We start from the raw sequence: 17,210 nt of genomic DNA, 5'->3' as shown, positions 1-17,210 counted from the left end.
TTTGGCTACCACCTTCTCACATTACTAGTTCCAACTGTCTACCACTCTGCAAAAGGGAATTTTCTCAGATTTCTTCGGCCGCTTTGTTTAGTGAGTTTAAAGCTATGTTCTCTTGTTCTTGAAGTTCCAGGTCTCAGGAATTCTTCCCTATTGTTTTGTCAATTCCCATTACTATTTTGTACATAGTGATCATATCATCTCTTTTTCGTCTATTATTTAGTTTTGACATTTTTAACCCTTGAACGGTAATTATTGTTGTAACGTATGATTATGTTGATGTTGTTGGGTAGATTAGATACACAGTGTTTAGTGGGTTATATATTTATTTAGTAGTCTTGATTATAATAGTTGTTGGCATTGTCGTAGACGTTCAAATGGAGCTTGGAGCAGAGCAGAGAGCTGAGTGAGGCTGGAGTCACTGAGCTCAATGCGGGAAAGCGTGGCGACTTGATGGGAAACGATGTGTCTAAACTCGATGAGGTGGTGAGTGTCTAAACTCGATGAAGTGGTGTCTAAACTCGATGAGCATGGTAGCTCGATGAGGTCGTAGTCTGCTGTTTGCTCAGTGTCGAAGCTTGTGTGTCTTGGGGTCGATTAGAACTGCATATGCTGAGTGCTACATTCTTGAGGTTGAAGAGGTGTGTTAACTCCGAAGTGTCTTTACTAAAGTTAACCAAATCACCGTGGAAATTATACTGCTTATTAATCACTTCTCGATTGCTTATATTATTGGACTACACCTCAGCTTCTTCCAATAGGATGGAAGAAATGTTACCTGTAATTAGGGAAAAGATTTGATTGATGTCATTATTGCTAATGAGAGGTTTGCTTCTCTCATTTAGCTATTGAGGTTGGAGCGAGTAAATTGTTTATATAATTTACTTGCTATATTGTATATATTCAATTTTGGTTTAATTGCCTGTATAGTATACATCATGTACTGTATATCCCTTAACCCTTAAATGGCACAAAACATACATATATGATTGGACATCAGTTTCTCAAGTTTGCTCAACCATTTTCCAATTTTTTGTGCATAATAAACTAGGAAATGCTCCAACATTGTCAAAATGATCACCAATGTAACTTGAAAAACAAGATAATCAAAAATATTTTTAAAATTGAATATTGAAAACTTTAGATTTTCATATCAGATTAAAAAATATAAAATGTCACCAACTGTTCTTTTGGTGTTTTATGCTCTCAGAATAGCATAGGATCTTCATTTTCATCATATTAGAATATAGGTTTTCAGTATAGTTTACTGTAAAAAAAAATTGTCAATATGGCATTTGAAATATGCAGCAAATTTAGACAAAAAAATTTATAACTCCAAACGTTCAGGGTTTATGAAAAATCTATTTTATAGGGATTATAGAACAAACAGCTGTGCACACTATATGTAAAATGGTGAGAATCGGTCAGAAACTGGATTTTTTTATCAGACTCGAAGTTGAAATTCTAGTTATAGATATACAGAGACACCTCGACTTACGATTGCCCCAATTTACGATAATTTTTATTTATGATATAAATTTGATCAGAAAATGTGACTTGATTTACGATAGTGTCGTCGACTAACGATATTCGTTGATACATGTTCGGGTCAACCAAGTGCATGGTTCCTGGTCACGCGGGCAGACCTGCCTCAGTTTACTAGAACCGCCCGCTTAGTGTATAAGTACAGTGATACAGTGAAGTGTAACACAACACATGAAAGTTGAAATGTAGGAAAATTTGCCATGTGGAAAATTGGAAATATATAACAGAGTTCCAAAATGAGGCAATACCCTAGAATGTGTATACACTAGCCAGAAGGTGACCAGGGTTAATACTCACCTAATTGTGCTTGCGGGGGTTGAGCTTTGTCTCTTTGGTCCCGCCTCTCAACTGTCAATCAACTGGTGTACAGATTCCTGAGGCTACCGGGCTCTATCATATCTACATTTGAAACTGTGTATGGAGTCAGCCTCCACCATATCACTTTCTAGTGAATTCTATTTATTAACTACTTTGACACTGAAAAAAATTCTTTCTAACGTCTCTGTGGCTCATATGGGTACTAAGTTTCCACCTATGTCCCCTTGTTCATGTTCCACCCGTGCTGAAGAATTTGTCTTTGTCCACCCTGTCAATTCCCTGAGAATTTTGTAGGTGGTTATCATGTCTCCCCTTACTCTTCTGTTTTCCAGGGACGTGAGGTTCAGCTTCATTAGCCTTTCCTCGTAGCTCATTCCTCTCAGTTCCGGGATGAGCCTGATAGCATACTGCTAAATCTTCTCAAACTTTGTCTTATGTTTAACTAGGTATGGACTCCAGGCTTAGTGTCTTCCTAAGTGACAAACTGTGAATTTTTATTGTAATATGGGAATGAGAATCTAGAAATAAATAATAGAGTAAGTTAAGAGTGCAAGTCAAAAACTAAGCAGAAAATTCCTTATGGTAGTTGATAGGGACAATAAGTCATTAACACTTTCGTTCGGGAGGGACATACATGATGTTCATAATTAACTCTGCAGATGTTTGGGAGGGATGTCTATGACGTCTGATTTTAATATATATGTTAAAATTACATTTTTTATTCGATCATTTTGGGACATGGTTTAAAGTTTGTGCCAATGTCTTTCCATTTTCTGTTAGGGCCCATGTGGCATCATGGTTTGCCAAAACTACAGGGCTGTTAAACTAACCCCAACAAAAATACAGGCTATAGCTGGCAGTTTTTCTGATTTTAATGCTTAAACTGCGCATGGCATATATATATACGCCATGAATAACATGTCCCACCGTGCGCATGGCGTATATGTACACCAAAGGGTGCCAGGCACGATTCAAATGTCCCACGGTGTAAAGGGGTCACTCATACCGTAGCCAGGGGCGATTGTAAACAGACGCCATCTTGAAAAAACATCTAGTGCAGGCCTCCTTTGTTTCCCAGGCCTTAGTTAGGGCCAGACACCATGGCGAGTGCATCACGACCCAGCGTCCGACCTCGCTCAGCATACCGCGCCACACAGTCTTTTACCAAAGACAAAATAGCCAATGAATTGTTCAAAGACGTTGACGAATCTGATATTGACGACTCGGATATAGATGAGGACTATACACAGCCTGAGGAAATAGAAACCACGGATAATGAGGGTGAACATTTGGTGCCACGAGACTGAGGATGCCACGAGAGTTACCCGCTACTACTCAACACCACTCAACACCACTTCACACCCAAGCACATAGTTCATGTGTTCCATTGCAAGTTTATGATATGATCGACGAGTCTGAAACAGGTGAATCATTCTCTGGTTTTAGTGATGTAGAATTGGAGAATAGTTTTGCCACGCCTGCTAGTGCCAGTACAAGTTTCGCCGCATCAGCTGCCCGCCCAGCCAAGCGCCTGCCGCATGGAACAATAAGGCAACAATGAGGAACAAATCCCCTCATGTTCCAATACTTTTCCCTCATCGACCTTTCCTGCCCCTACTGTTGCTAGACCTGCTTCAGCTCCTGGTCCCCGGATTCCTCGGCATGGTGCAGCTAATGGCTCTTGGAAGACAGCAAGTTTATTTGTGTGGAGTGATGGGGAGACTTTGTTCCACAATTTCCCGGCTTTGACAATAGAGATTTGGGAATTACAGATCTTTTCCTGATACAGGTGACAAAATGAGTGAAATGGACTTCTTTACTGCATATTTCAATGAGACGCTTATGGAACATATTGTTCACAAAACGAACAGATTTGCGGCTGATCTCATTGAAGGTGAGGAGGTATCAGAATTTTCACGTTTACAGTGTTGGAAAGAGATGACTGTAGGTGAACTGTATGTGTTTTTTGCAATTTGTATGTTGATGACACATTGTGTGAAACACATAATATCACATTATTGGAGCAAAGACAACACTGTTCCAACACCATTGTTCGGGAAATATATATGTCCCGCGACAGATTTCTGTTGATTCTACGGTGCCTTCATTTTGCAAATAATGCAGACGAGAGACAGGATGATAGGCTTTGGAGGGGTGAGGCACGTGCTAAATGACCTGATTGGAATGTTCCGAGATTACTACGTACCAGCTCAGAAGCTGGTTATTGATGAATTCCTTGTGCTTTTCAAAGGACGTGCTGCCTTCAAGCAGTATATTCCCTCAAAACGCCACCGATTTGGATTCAAATTCTTTGTGCTCTGTGACTGTGAATCAGGAATGGTGTTACACATGATACTGTAGTCCGCTACAAATGTAGACATTCCTGCTAATGACCAACATGGCTTCTCAGGTAATGTGGTGAAGGCACTGCTTGCACCATATCTGAACAAGGTCCACATATCGTACACAGATAACTATTATACCAGTCCCTTACTAATCAAATTCTTGCTTGATAATAAAACTGGAGTGTGTGGCACAGTAAATCCAAAATGAAGGGAAATGCCTGTGTTTGACACTGCTATACAAGTAGGTGATTGCCAGATAAGAAAAAGTGGTGCAATACTTTCAGTGTGATGGAAAGACACGTGAAGTGAACATGCTGACCACCATTCACCCTGGTACAATGGTGAACAGTGGCAAGGTGAACAGAACAACAAAGCAAATAATATATAAGCCAGATTGTGTGATGGACTACAACATCAACATGCGTTTAGTTGATAAATGTGGCATGATGGTGGGTGCTGTAGAGTGTGTACAGAAAACAGTGAAGTGGACAAAGAAAATGATTTTCCACTTATTGACGTAACAATGCTGAACAGTTACAACATGTTTCTTATGAAAACAGGTAGAAAACCATATTTCCAGTTCATTTAGTTTTCAAGTTGTGAAACAGGTACTAGGTAAGTTTGGCAAAGACACCCCTGGCATACAAAGACCCATTCGAGACCCAATATTGCACCATGCTCCTGCACCTAGGCTTGCTTACAGGGAGGCCTTTCTGGTACACCAAATCAAGAAATTACCACCAACTGGAGCGCGTGCAGCAGGCCAGTGTCGGTGCGTTGTGTGTTCCAGCACCAAGATGAGGCCACAGAAGCATAAATTGATGTTAACATGATACGAAGCATATGCAGTCCCTCTGTGCCATATCGACTGTTTCGCACAATATCAGTCTCCAGGACTACTAAATGTGTAATACTTTTGTAAATAAATGTACATGTCAAGTTAATTTTAGTGTTTATATTGAAAAACTGCAAATACATTGTATATTTCCTGTAAACTATACCATTTTGTGGCATACTTTTGACACTAATATGTGAGCGCATAGTGAGTTTATACCAGTTTTATTATAATACAACGTCTAGTGATAATAATTGGAACAATACTAGCGAAAAAAATTATTGTAAAATGTGCCATAGATACTGTAAATAATGCCACGAAAATAAATTCGCGGCAACTCCGGCCTCCTGAGTGGCTATGAGTGACAGCTCCCTGACGCATCACCCTTGAGCACTCATGCTCTGTGACGTCATTGGCCAACTTGTTGGCTCAATTACGTCATTGGTAAGTACAATAAAATTTTGTTATTATTTTTCCTGTGCTCAGGGGACACAAATTAACATGTTCAGAAGACGAAAAAAAAAATTAGAATTTTTTTTTCTTGCACATAGGGGTGTAAATGTCCTCAGGACCCCTTAGCAGCTTAAGGGCTAAAGATGAAAGTGACAGTGATGTAGATAGTGAGTTTGTTGAAACTGAAACAGCAGGTGAGGTTGAACTCGAAAGAGAGGGGAATGCTGATTTTGAGCCCACTACCGCCACAGGCACACGTGGACACACTGCAAGTAGGAAACACAAACGTTCTGGTGAAGCTTGGTCAACTGATAACATTCCACCATTTGCAGACAGTTTTACTGGAACACCAGGCTTGACTGTACCAGTACCAATCACTCCTCTGGGATTTTCACACTTATTTATTACACCCTGACCATCAGGTGTAATTACCTAAGTGTAATTACCTAAGTGTAGTTACAGGATGAGAGCTACGCTCGTGGTATCCCGTCTCCCCAGCACTCTGTCATATAATGCTTTGAAATTACTGATGGTTTTGGCCTCCATCACCTTCTCACTTAACTTGTTCCAACCGTCTACCACTCTATTTACAAAAGTGAATTTTCGTATATTTCTCTGGCAGCTTTGTTTCGTTAGTTTAAATCTATGATCTCTTGTTCTTGAAGTTCCGGGTCTCAGGAATTCTTCCCAATCAATTTTATCGATTCCTGTTAATATTTTGAAGGCAGTGATCATATCGCCTCTTTTTCTTCTATCTTCAAGTTTTTGCATATTTAATGCCTCTAACCTCTCCTCGTAGCTCTTGTCCTTCAGTTCTGGGAGCAACTTAGTGGCATGTTGTTGCACCTTTTCCAGTTTGTTGATGTGCTTCTTAAGATATGGGCATCATACAACCGCTGCATATTCCAGCTTTGGTCTATCTTGAGGTTATCTTGAGATGATTTCGGGGCTTTCAGTGTCCCCGCGGCCCGGTCCTCGACCAGGCCTCCACCCTCAGGAAGCAGCCCGTGACAGCTGACTAACACCCAGGTACCTAATTTACTGCTAGGTAACAGGGGCATAGGGTGAAAGAAACTCTGCCCATTGTTTCTCGCCGGCGCCTGGGATTGAACCCAGGACGACAGGATCACAAGTCCCGCGTGCTGTCCGCTCGGCCGACCGGTCTAATAAAAGTCGTGAATAATTTCTTTAGTATTTCTCCATCCATGTATTTAAAAGCAATTCTGAGGTTAGAAAGTGTAGCATAGGCTCCTCGCACAATGTTCTTAATGTGGTCCTCAGGTGACAGTTTTCTATCTAGAACCACCCCGGGAGCCGGTCGGCCGAGCGGACAGCACGCGGGACTTGTGATCCTGTGGTCCTGGGTTCGATCCCAGGCGCTGGCGAGAAACAATGGGCAGAGTTTCTTTCACCCTATGCCCCTGTTACCTAGCAGTAAATTAGGTACCTGGGTGTTAGTCAGCTGTCATTATTACTAATGCACTAATTTTTACAACAATCCTGCTATTATCACAACCCTGGAGCAAATATCACAACCCTGGAGCAAATATCACAACCCTGGAGCAAATACAGCCTAGTGCTATCGCCTATTTTCAACCGGTATATGTCGCATGATAGGTTCCTCTTGATTCTCAGGTGCCTGCATTTCGAGAATAATGCTAATGAGGACAGAAACGACAGACTGTGGAAGGTACGGTAGGTGTTCAGTGATATGAGAGGGAAGTTCAGGGATTATTTTGTACCTGAACAGAATGTGGTTATTGATGAATTGCTAGTACTGTTCAAGGGGGGACTGGCATACATCCCATCAAAGCGGCACGATTTTGGACTGAAGTTTTTCGTGCTGTGCGACTGTGAGACTGGTATCATCTTGAACATGATGTTGTATTCTGGCACAATAGGGTGGGGAAGTCTGGCAAAAAAGAGGGGTTGACAGAGCAGGTGCCAGACGAGGTCTGCTCCGCCCCAGTTGTGGGAGTTGCCACAAAGATATTATTACCTAATAAATTCAATATGACTGATTTTTTCTTAGTTTTTTGCAGTAATATTATTCATTGTTGTGTAGTGTGATATATTTATATAATCAAATGTGTGAACCATCGCTAAACTCAAAATTATGGTGGGCATATTAGTGATTCAATTATTACAGTACAACCTCGATTCAACGTACCCCGATTCAACAAATCTCCGGCTAGTTCGCACACTTTTCAGACTGGATTTACTCACCCGGTTTATGGTTCACTGAAGTGGGGGATGATCGGATTTGCTTATGATGTCGAGACAGAGTTCACAGACTAGTGGAAAACTTTCCCATTCCATCACAGGTTACAATTAATAATTCCTTCATATGACAAGTTGGATCACACAAGTGGACCACACAAGTGGACCACACATGTTAGCCACACATGTGGTCCACAAGCTTACGATGTTGGGACAGAGTTCACAGAGTGGTGAAGAACTGTCTCATTCTATCACAGATTACAATAAATAATTCCTTCATAAGACAAGTTGGATCACACAAGTGGACCACACAACAAGTGAACCATATGAACCAAACGCCAGCCAGAGTGGTCCACACAAGTTAATGACCGAATTTCCATGATTTTCGTTCACTGATTTGTGGCACACATGTCTTTGTAAATTAATTTAAAGGCTGATGCATGAATAGCAAGCTAATGTGTTGAAATCTTCTAATACAGTGCTTCCTCAGTCTAACGAACCCCGCTCTATCGAATTCCCGGAAGGGCCGTACAAATTGAATTCGGTACCAAATTTTCAGTGGAACATACAAATATTCGATTAAGTGAGGAATGTCCAAGGAATGTTCAAGGAATGTTCCTCTGTGAGGAATGTACAAGCAATCACTGAGACCGAACTGTCATAGTTGATGACAGCCACTGTCTTCAACTATTATTCACCAAAGTGTAAACAGTTGTACAGAATTATATTTTGCTTTCCCGGTGGTGAGGGAGGGAGTGGTGGTGAGGGAGGGATTGGTGGTGAGGGATGGAGTGGTGGTGGTGAGGGAAGCAGTGGTGGTGGTGGTGAGGGAGGCAGTGGTGGTCGTGGTAAGGGAGGCAGTGGTGGTGGTGGTGAGGGAGGCAGTGGTGGTGGTGAGTTAGGCAGTGGTAGTGAGGGAGGCATTGGTGGTGAGTGAGAGAGTGGTGGTGGTGAGGGAGTGATGGTGGTGGTGGTGAGGGAGGCAGTGGTGGTGGTGAGGGAGGCAGTGGTGGCGGTGAGGGAAGCAGTGGTGGTGGTGAGGGAGGCATTGGTGGTGAGGGAGGCGTTGGTGGTGAGGGAAGCGGTGGTGGCGAGGGAGGCAGTGCTGGTGGTGAGGGAGGCAATGGTGGTGGTGGTGAGGGAGGCATTGGTGGTGAGGGAGGTGTTTGTGGTGAGGGAGGCGGTGGTGGTGAGGGAGGCGGTGTTGGAGAGGGTGGCAGTGGTGGTGGTGGTGAGGGAGGCAGTGGTGGTGGTGGTGAGGGAGGCAGTGGTGGTGGTGAGAGAGGCAGTGGTGGTGAGGGAGGAAGTGGTGGTGGTGAGGGAGGCAGTGGTGGTAAGGGAGATGGTGGTGGTGAGGGAGGCATTGGTTTGAAAGAGGGGGCAGAGGTGATGTAGAGAGTGTAGGGTGGCCACGTTAGAGTGGCAGAGGGGAGGACGGTTGCTGACCTCTCATCCATTCTGTATTAAAAATTTATATCTTAGCTCTAAAGTATTTATGCCAAAATATGTTAATTTATGTGAATTAATATATATTATTAATCATTAACATGTTTTATTGTTTTCTGTAGAAAACAACAGCTGACTTGGCATTGTGTGGTGGTGGTGTGTGTGGCCGGGAGCCAGTGTGTCGCTCCTCGAGTCATTGGGGGTGGGGTGTGGGGGGGGGGGTGTTCCTGGAGGTGTGAGAGGAGACCTGTCAACCCATCAATTATGGACTGCTGACTCCACGCCACGTGTTTGCCTCGATAATATACTCGATGCTTTTCACAAAATTAAGAGAGAAAATTTTACCATTTCATTGGCTTGTAACACATTGCTCTATCATATTCCTTATTCAAAATGAAGAATGCATAATAAATGGGTGTGTGTTAGTGGTGAGGGGGATATATTAGTGGGTTATGAAATCAGCTAGCCTTTTTTTTATTATTTTTTTTGTCGGGCGAGTTGAATGAGACGCTTCCAAGCCTGCTGCCTCAGTACACTCCATGGATGGTGTGGGTGGTGTGGTGGGTGGTGTGGTGAGTGGTGTGGGTGGTGTGCTGGGGGATGGTGTCTGTGGTGTGGTGCGGGGGGGTGGTGTGGTGGGTGATGTGGGGGATGGTGTGGGTGGTGTGGTGAGTGGTGTGGTGGGTGGTGTGGGTGGTGTCGATGGTGTGGTGAGTGGTGTGGTGGGTGGTGTGATGGGTGATGTGGGGGATGGTGTGAGTGGTGTGGTGGGTAGTGTGGTGGTTGATGTGGGGGATGGTGTGGGTGGTGTGGTGGGTGGTGTGGTGGATGGTGTGTTGGGTGATGTGGTGGATGGTGTGGTGGGTGATGTGGTGAGTGGTGTGGTGGGTGCTGTGGGGGATGGTGTGGGGGATGGTGTGGGGGGTATGGGGGGTGGTGTGGGGGGGGATGGTGTGCATGGTGTGGGGGATGGTGTGGGGGGATGGTGTGGGTGGTGTCGGGGATGGTGTGGGTGCATGGTGTGGGGGGTGTGGGGGATGGTGTGGGTGGTGGGGGGATGGTGATTTCCCCATATCAGATTATTATCGACACATAAAGGGCATGAAAGATATTATAATGAAGCAACGCACAACGAAGAAACAAACTAAAATTCAAAAGTCTTTGGTATGGTTTCACAGTAAGCCTACAGGATCAGCACTAGCAAGGACTCCCTTCATGAGTCAGGTGCAATGTTTCCTAATGCTAATATGTCCTGGCATATGTATATATATATATAATATATATATATATATATATATATATATATATATATATATATATATATATATATATATATATATATGTTTCATTGAATATGACCGCATATTCTGTATTTATTATTTTCTGGTTTAGGGCTTCTATCCCTCTAACTATTTTCTTAGCATCAGGGCTAAATTGAAATAGGAGTTCTCCAAAACTCATTTTCGTACTTTTAAGGTGAAGAAAAGAAGTGATTTACTATAGAGTGTATTACACTTATTTGTATAATTTGCACGACGTTTCGAACCTCCATGGTTCATTCTCAAGTGAACAGATCTTACAATACTAGTTGATTTTATACCCGCATTAGGTCAGGTGATAATACAATGAAGGTAAAAACATGGGGGGATACATAAGGGATAAACATAGGGGCTGCAGAAGGCTTATTGGCCCATACGAGGCATCTCCTATCTAAACACAAAGATTAATCCAGTGTAATTGGCCTGTTATGTTGGACATTGTCTTCTGTGTTGGCATCGATATGTTCTTGTCTTGTCCTTACTCTCATGGTGGGTAGAGTAAATAGTTCCGTGATTTGGGTGTTCATGGTAGGTCGCTCTATTCTTATGTGAATTGCCTCAAGAATTTGTAATCTTCTTGAATCTTGGGTTTTGTCTATTATGCAAGTATTCTTGTTCAACATTTCTCTTGTTAGAGTAATGTCATGGGCTTGTCTCATGTGATTCCTAGGGGCACCAGATTGAAGATGGCATGTCAAACGCCTCGTCAGCTTGGTCGACGTCATACCTATGTACTTACATTGAAGGTTACATCCTTCGTGGGGGCAAGTGTACATGTATACAACGCTTGACTGCTGTAGAGGGTTCTCCGTCGGCTTCGGGCTGTTTTTGATAAGGAGTTCGGAAGTCTTCTTGGTTTTGTAGAATATTATCAGGTTTATGTTTTGGTTAGGAGTAGTGCTTTTTACTCCTTTACGGATTATTTCTTTCATTATTCTTTCCTCTTTTATATGTTCACTGTGCATGGTTGATTTGTAATATAATTTTATTGGGGGTGTTGTGGTTTCTGTTCTAGGTTCTGAATTATACCAACGGTCCAAGTGTCTTCTTATAGCAGCGTTTATTTCCGCGTTGCTATATCCGTTGTTCACCAATACCTGAGTTACTCTTTCAAACTCTCTACTCACGTTGCTCCATTCAGAGCAGTGGGTAAGCGCTCGACGAATATAAGCATTGAGAACACTGGCTTTGTATCTTTGGGGGCACTCACTTCTACCGTTCAGGCATAATCCTATGTTGGTGGGCTTGGTATATACGTTGGTACTTAAAGAGGTTCCTGTTTTTGTTATTAGTACATCCAAGAATGGCAGACTGTTATTTTCACTATTTTCATGTGTAAATCGGAGTACTGACTCTCTCTCTAGGTGTCTTTTTAGGTCAATTAGTTCATCTGAGTCTTTTACTATTACGAATATGTCATCTACATAACGGCAGTATACAGTTGGTTTTTGTCTGCTACTGAAGACCCTATCTTCGATGGTTCCCATATAAAAATTAGCAAATAAAACTCCTAAGGGGGAGCCCATTGCTACTCCGTCTATTTGTAAATACATGTCTCCTTGTGGACTGATGAAAGGGGCTTCCTTTGTACATGCTTCGAGAGGACTTTTCAAGTGTGGCTCAGGTATGTCTAATTTGGGGGTGCTCTCGTCTCTGTATACTCTGTCCAGTATCATTCCATTGGTTGTGTCGACTGGGACGTTGGTAAAAAGGGATTCAACGTCCAAGGAAGCGATGATTCCATCGGGCTGGGTAGATTTGATCAATTCTAGGAAATCAAAAAATTCTAGGAAATTCTAGGAATTCTAGGAAACAAAACAATTACAGCAATCAACGCAAAGAAAGGTAGTGTGCATTTCAATAAACTTCAAGGCGACTATGGCTTAGGATATGCCTACGGCAATGTTAAGACGCATAAACCAGGTAACCCACTACGCCCTATAATCAGCCAAATACCAACCCCAACTTATCACCTGGCAAAGAAACTCAATGAACTCCTAACTCCATACACTCCAAGTAAGTTTAGTCTACAATCATTCAGCAGATTTCCTAGAATTGATCAAATCTACCCAGCCCGATGGAATCATCGCTTCCCTGGACGTTGAATCCCTTTTTACCAACGTCCCAGTCGACACAACCATAGGAATGATACTGGACAGAGTATACAGAGACGAGAGCACCCCCAAATTAGACATACCTGAGCCACACTTGAAAAGTCTTCTCGAAGCATGTACAAAGGAAGCCCCTTTCATCAGTCCACAAGGAGACATGTATTTACAAATAGACGGAGTAGCAATGGGCTCCCCCTTAGGAGTTTTATTTGCTAATTTTTATATGGGAACCATCGAAGATAGGGTCTTCAGTAGCAGACAAAAACCAACTGTATACTGCCGTTATGTAGATGACATATTCGTAATAGTAAAAGACTCAGATGAACTAATTGACCTAAAAAGACACCTAGAGAGAGAGTCAGTACTCTGATTTACACATGAAAATAGTGAAAATAACAGTCTGCCATTCTTGGATGTACTAATAACAAAAACAGGAACCTCTTTAAGCACCAACGTATATACCAAGCCCACCAACATAGGATTATGCCTGAACGGTAGAAGTGAGTGCCCCCAAAGATACAAAGCCAGTGTTCTCAATGCTTATATTCGTCGAGCGCTTACCCACTGCTCTGAATGGAGCAACGTGAGTAGAGAGTTTGAAAGAGTAACTCAGGTATTGGTGAACAACGGATATAGCAACGCGGAAATAAACGCTGCTATAAGAAGACACTTGGACCGTTGGTATAATTCAGAACCTAGAACAGAAACCACAACACCCCCAATAAAATTATATTACAAATCAACCATGCACAGTGAACATATAAAAGAGGAAAGAATAATGAAAGAAATAATCCGTAAAGGAGTAAAAAGCACTACTCCTAACCAAAACATAAACCTGATAATATTCTACAAAACCAAGAAGACTTCCGAACTCCTTATCAAAAACAGCCCGAAGCCGACGGAGAACCCTCTACAGCAGTCAAGCGTTGTATACATGTACACTTGCCCCCACGAAGGATGTAACCTTCAATGTAAGTACATAGGTATGACGTCGACCAAGCTGACGAGGCGTTTGACATGCCATCTTCAATCTGGTGCCCCTAGGAATCACATGAGACAAGCCCATGACATTACTCTAACAAGAGAAATGTTGAACAAGAATACTTGCATAATAGACAAAACCCAAGATTCAAGAAGATTACAAATTCTTGAGGCAATTCACATAAGAATAGAGCGACCTACCATGAACACCCAAATCACAGAACTATTTACTCTACCCACCATGAGAGTAAGGACAAGACAAGAACATATCGATGCCAACACAGAAGACAATGTCCAACATAACAGGCCAATTACACTGGATTAATCTTTGTGTTTAGATAGGAGATGCCTCGTATGGGCCAATAAGCCTAATGCAGCCCCTATGTTTATCCTTTATGTATCCCCCCATGTTTTCACCTTCATTGTATTATCACCTGACCTAATGCGGGTATAAAATCAACTAGTATTGTAAGATCTGTTCACTTGAGAATGAACCATGGAGGTTCGAAACGTCGTGCAAATTATACAAATAAGTGTAATACACTCTATAGTAAATCACTTCTTTTCTTCACCTTAAAAGTACGAAAATGAGTTTTGGAGAACTCCTATTTCAATTAAGCCCTGATGCTAAGAAAATAGTTAGAGGGATAGAAGCCCTAAACCAGAAAATAATAAATACAGAATATGCGGTCATATTCAATGAAACATGTTTGAAAGAAAACCTGCTGCCAGTATACACCAATATATATATATATATATATATATATATATATATATATATATATATATATATATATATATATATATATATATATATATATATATGCAATAATGATCACAAAAACACTGATCCAATTATGCAGAATAACCACATGTGAAAAATAGAAAACGCTTAACGCGTTTTCGGCTAATTCACCTTCATCAGAGCAAAGTAGATTGAAGATGAAGATGATCTTCATTCTACTTTGCTCTGATGAAGGCGAGTTAGCCGAAAACGCATTAAGCATTTTCTATTTTTCACATATGGTTATTCTGTATATATATATATATATATATATATATATATATATATATATATATATATATATATATATATATATATATATATATATTGGTAGCAGTCTTTCCTGTAGACATATATTATTAAATATGACAGAAAAAGTAAGATTAATAATTCTAACACAAATTTTCTCAATATTTCTTATGTTTCTTTTCAGTGTTGATGGTAATTGAAAAATCAGTTCTCCAAAATTCATTTTTATTTCTAGTCTGACGCGACTCTTGAATGTGTTCGTAATAACTTATTACATTTTCAAATACTTTAGTTTACACACACACAACTATAACCTGTAAACACTAAACAAATGTATGTGAATGCATGTGTGTGCATATATGTATGTATATGTGTGTGTGTATGTATATGAATGGGTATAAAGTATATATGGAAGCTGATCAGAATTACATTTCACTTTTGTGAATGTACATTAATGACACTATGTAAAAGACACATCAAATACTTTATGTAGGGCATATGTAAATCTGTGTATCTATGTATTTACGTATGTAGGTTAGCTTAGCATTTTAAAAGCACCGAATCACCTTCTGTGGTTGAGTGTTCAATAAACCCTTGAACTATATGTTTAACACTTCTCTAACACTGTCCATGGAGGACAGAAGAAAATGTATATATGCTGGTTAGCATTGTAAATGTGTGGCCACGTCTGTGGTAGAAAATAATAATAATAAAAAAAACACTAAACAGATTTCTTACTATGCTGTAATTCAAACGGCTTTTCATTTTATATACCTGCCTTTGGGTGACGTGATATGTTACAACAGTTTTGGATGAGGTGAAAACAAACTTTCAACACAAGATAGAACACGAAATATTGGGTAATATTGGGTAAAGTTAAAGGGAAAGAATGGAATTAAATGCAAAGGGCCTATTGGCCCATATTTCTTGATGCTTCTATATTGGTGCGGAGTCTTGAAGTGGGTAGAATATAGTTGTGCATTAATTGGCTGTTGATTGCTGGTGTTGACTTCTTAATGTGTAGTGCCTCGCAGATATCAAGCCGGTCATATTTAATAATATATATATATATATATATATATATATATATATATATATATATATATATATATATATATATATATATATATATATATATATATATATATATTAGTATATTTTGGTAGCAGTCTTTCTTGTAAACATATGTTATTAATTATGACTGAAGAAGTAAGATTAACCGTCAAACCGCTAGGGGCCCAAATGGAATTCACACCAACAGGCACAACAAACAAAAAAATCCAAAAAATTCTTTCGTCTAATAAAAGTGTTTATTTTTGTTCCCTGATCACGGAAAAAATAACAAAAAAATCGTAGGTGGCATATTTTAGCCGCAATAGGGTACGGAAGTGTGGCAGAGCCTTCGCCAGACGAGGTCTACTCCGCCCGAGCTGTCAGACGGCAGTTGCCACAAATATATTATTACCTAATTATTTCAATGTCTCTGATTGATTTTTTCTTAAGTTTTTTGCAGTAATATTTTTCCATACAGTGAATTGTAGTATATTTATATAATAAAATGTGTGAACCATCGCTGTACTCAAAATTATGGTGTGCATATTAGTGATTCAATTATCATGTTCATAAAACAATAAACAAATAGTTTTGCTGTTGTTACACTATATACACAGGTTATATATAAGTATCTGCATGTTTTGTTTACCATAACACACTACTAAGTTGGTCTTGTGAGTCAAAAAGCAACGAGGAGTGACCACCAAACACCAGCGAGCCACTCACTGCCACTCTCTCCCTCAACACCACCTCACTCGCCTTCATTCTCCTCCCACAATACTGTTTTTGCATTTATTCACTATACACAGACGTTATATATACGTATTTACATGTTTTGTTCACCATAACTGTACATCTAAGCTTGTATGGTGAGTAAAGGCACAAAGACGTAGCTACTCACACAGTCAGCTGATCGGCGGCCGCCCTCAAGGCCAGACGCACTAATATTTCTCCTCCAACAAAATTGTTTGTGGTGGTATTACGCTATATACACACATTATATATAAGTATCTACCTGTTTTAATCACCATATCTGTACAAATAAGCTGGTATGGTGCCCAGAGACCATAGTGGCCATCAGTAAACAACATGCCAAGTCGTGCAGACGACGCTCCTCCCTCACCAAAATAGGCGGCTCCCAACCTACTCTTCTCGCTGTTATCTTACACTATACACACGTTATATATAAGTATCTACATTTGTGTTCACCATAGCGAACCACTAAGCTGATATGGTGAGTGCAGTCAGTAAATGGTGGTCACACACAGTCAGAAGACGACGCCACAATCCTCACTCCACAGCCTTACTCCTCCCTCCATGGAGCACAGCGCTAAATATCACCATAATCCTGCTATTATCAGAATCCTGATCAGTTTTATCACAGTCAGGGGGCTTCAGTAATACTGTCACTGCTAAATAATAGCAGTATCATATATATTATGGCATTTGTAGGCGATGCTGTGGTCACAAGCTGAACAGCGGTGCTGTGAGCTCGTGCTGCGTGTGCCAGCCTTGGTGGCTTGCTCAATACTGACGCTCTAACGCCCAAGAATG

General features: G+C 40.9%; 1 protein-coding gene across 3 annotated transcripts in view; it reads left to right on the top strand.

Annotated features, from left to right (window-relative positions):
- LOC123760820 (uncharacterized) overlaps window positions 1–17,210 on the top strand; it is a 948,105-nt gene that overhangs the window by 372,496 nt on the left and 558,399 nt on the right. The window lies entirely within an intron of this gene.

The sequence above is a fragment of the Procambarus clarkii genome, chromosome 21 (assembly GCF_040958095.1).
Source record: "Procambarus clarkii isolate CNS0578487 chromosome 21, FALCON_Pclarkii_2.0, whole genome shotgun sequence".
NCBI lineage: Eukaryota > Metazoa > Arthropoda > Malacostraca > Decapoda > Cambaridae > Procambarus > Procambarus clarkii.
Note: the sequence above shows the minus strand (reverse complement) of the source record. Positions and strands in the feature narration are given on the sequence as shown.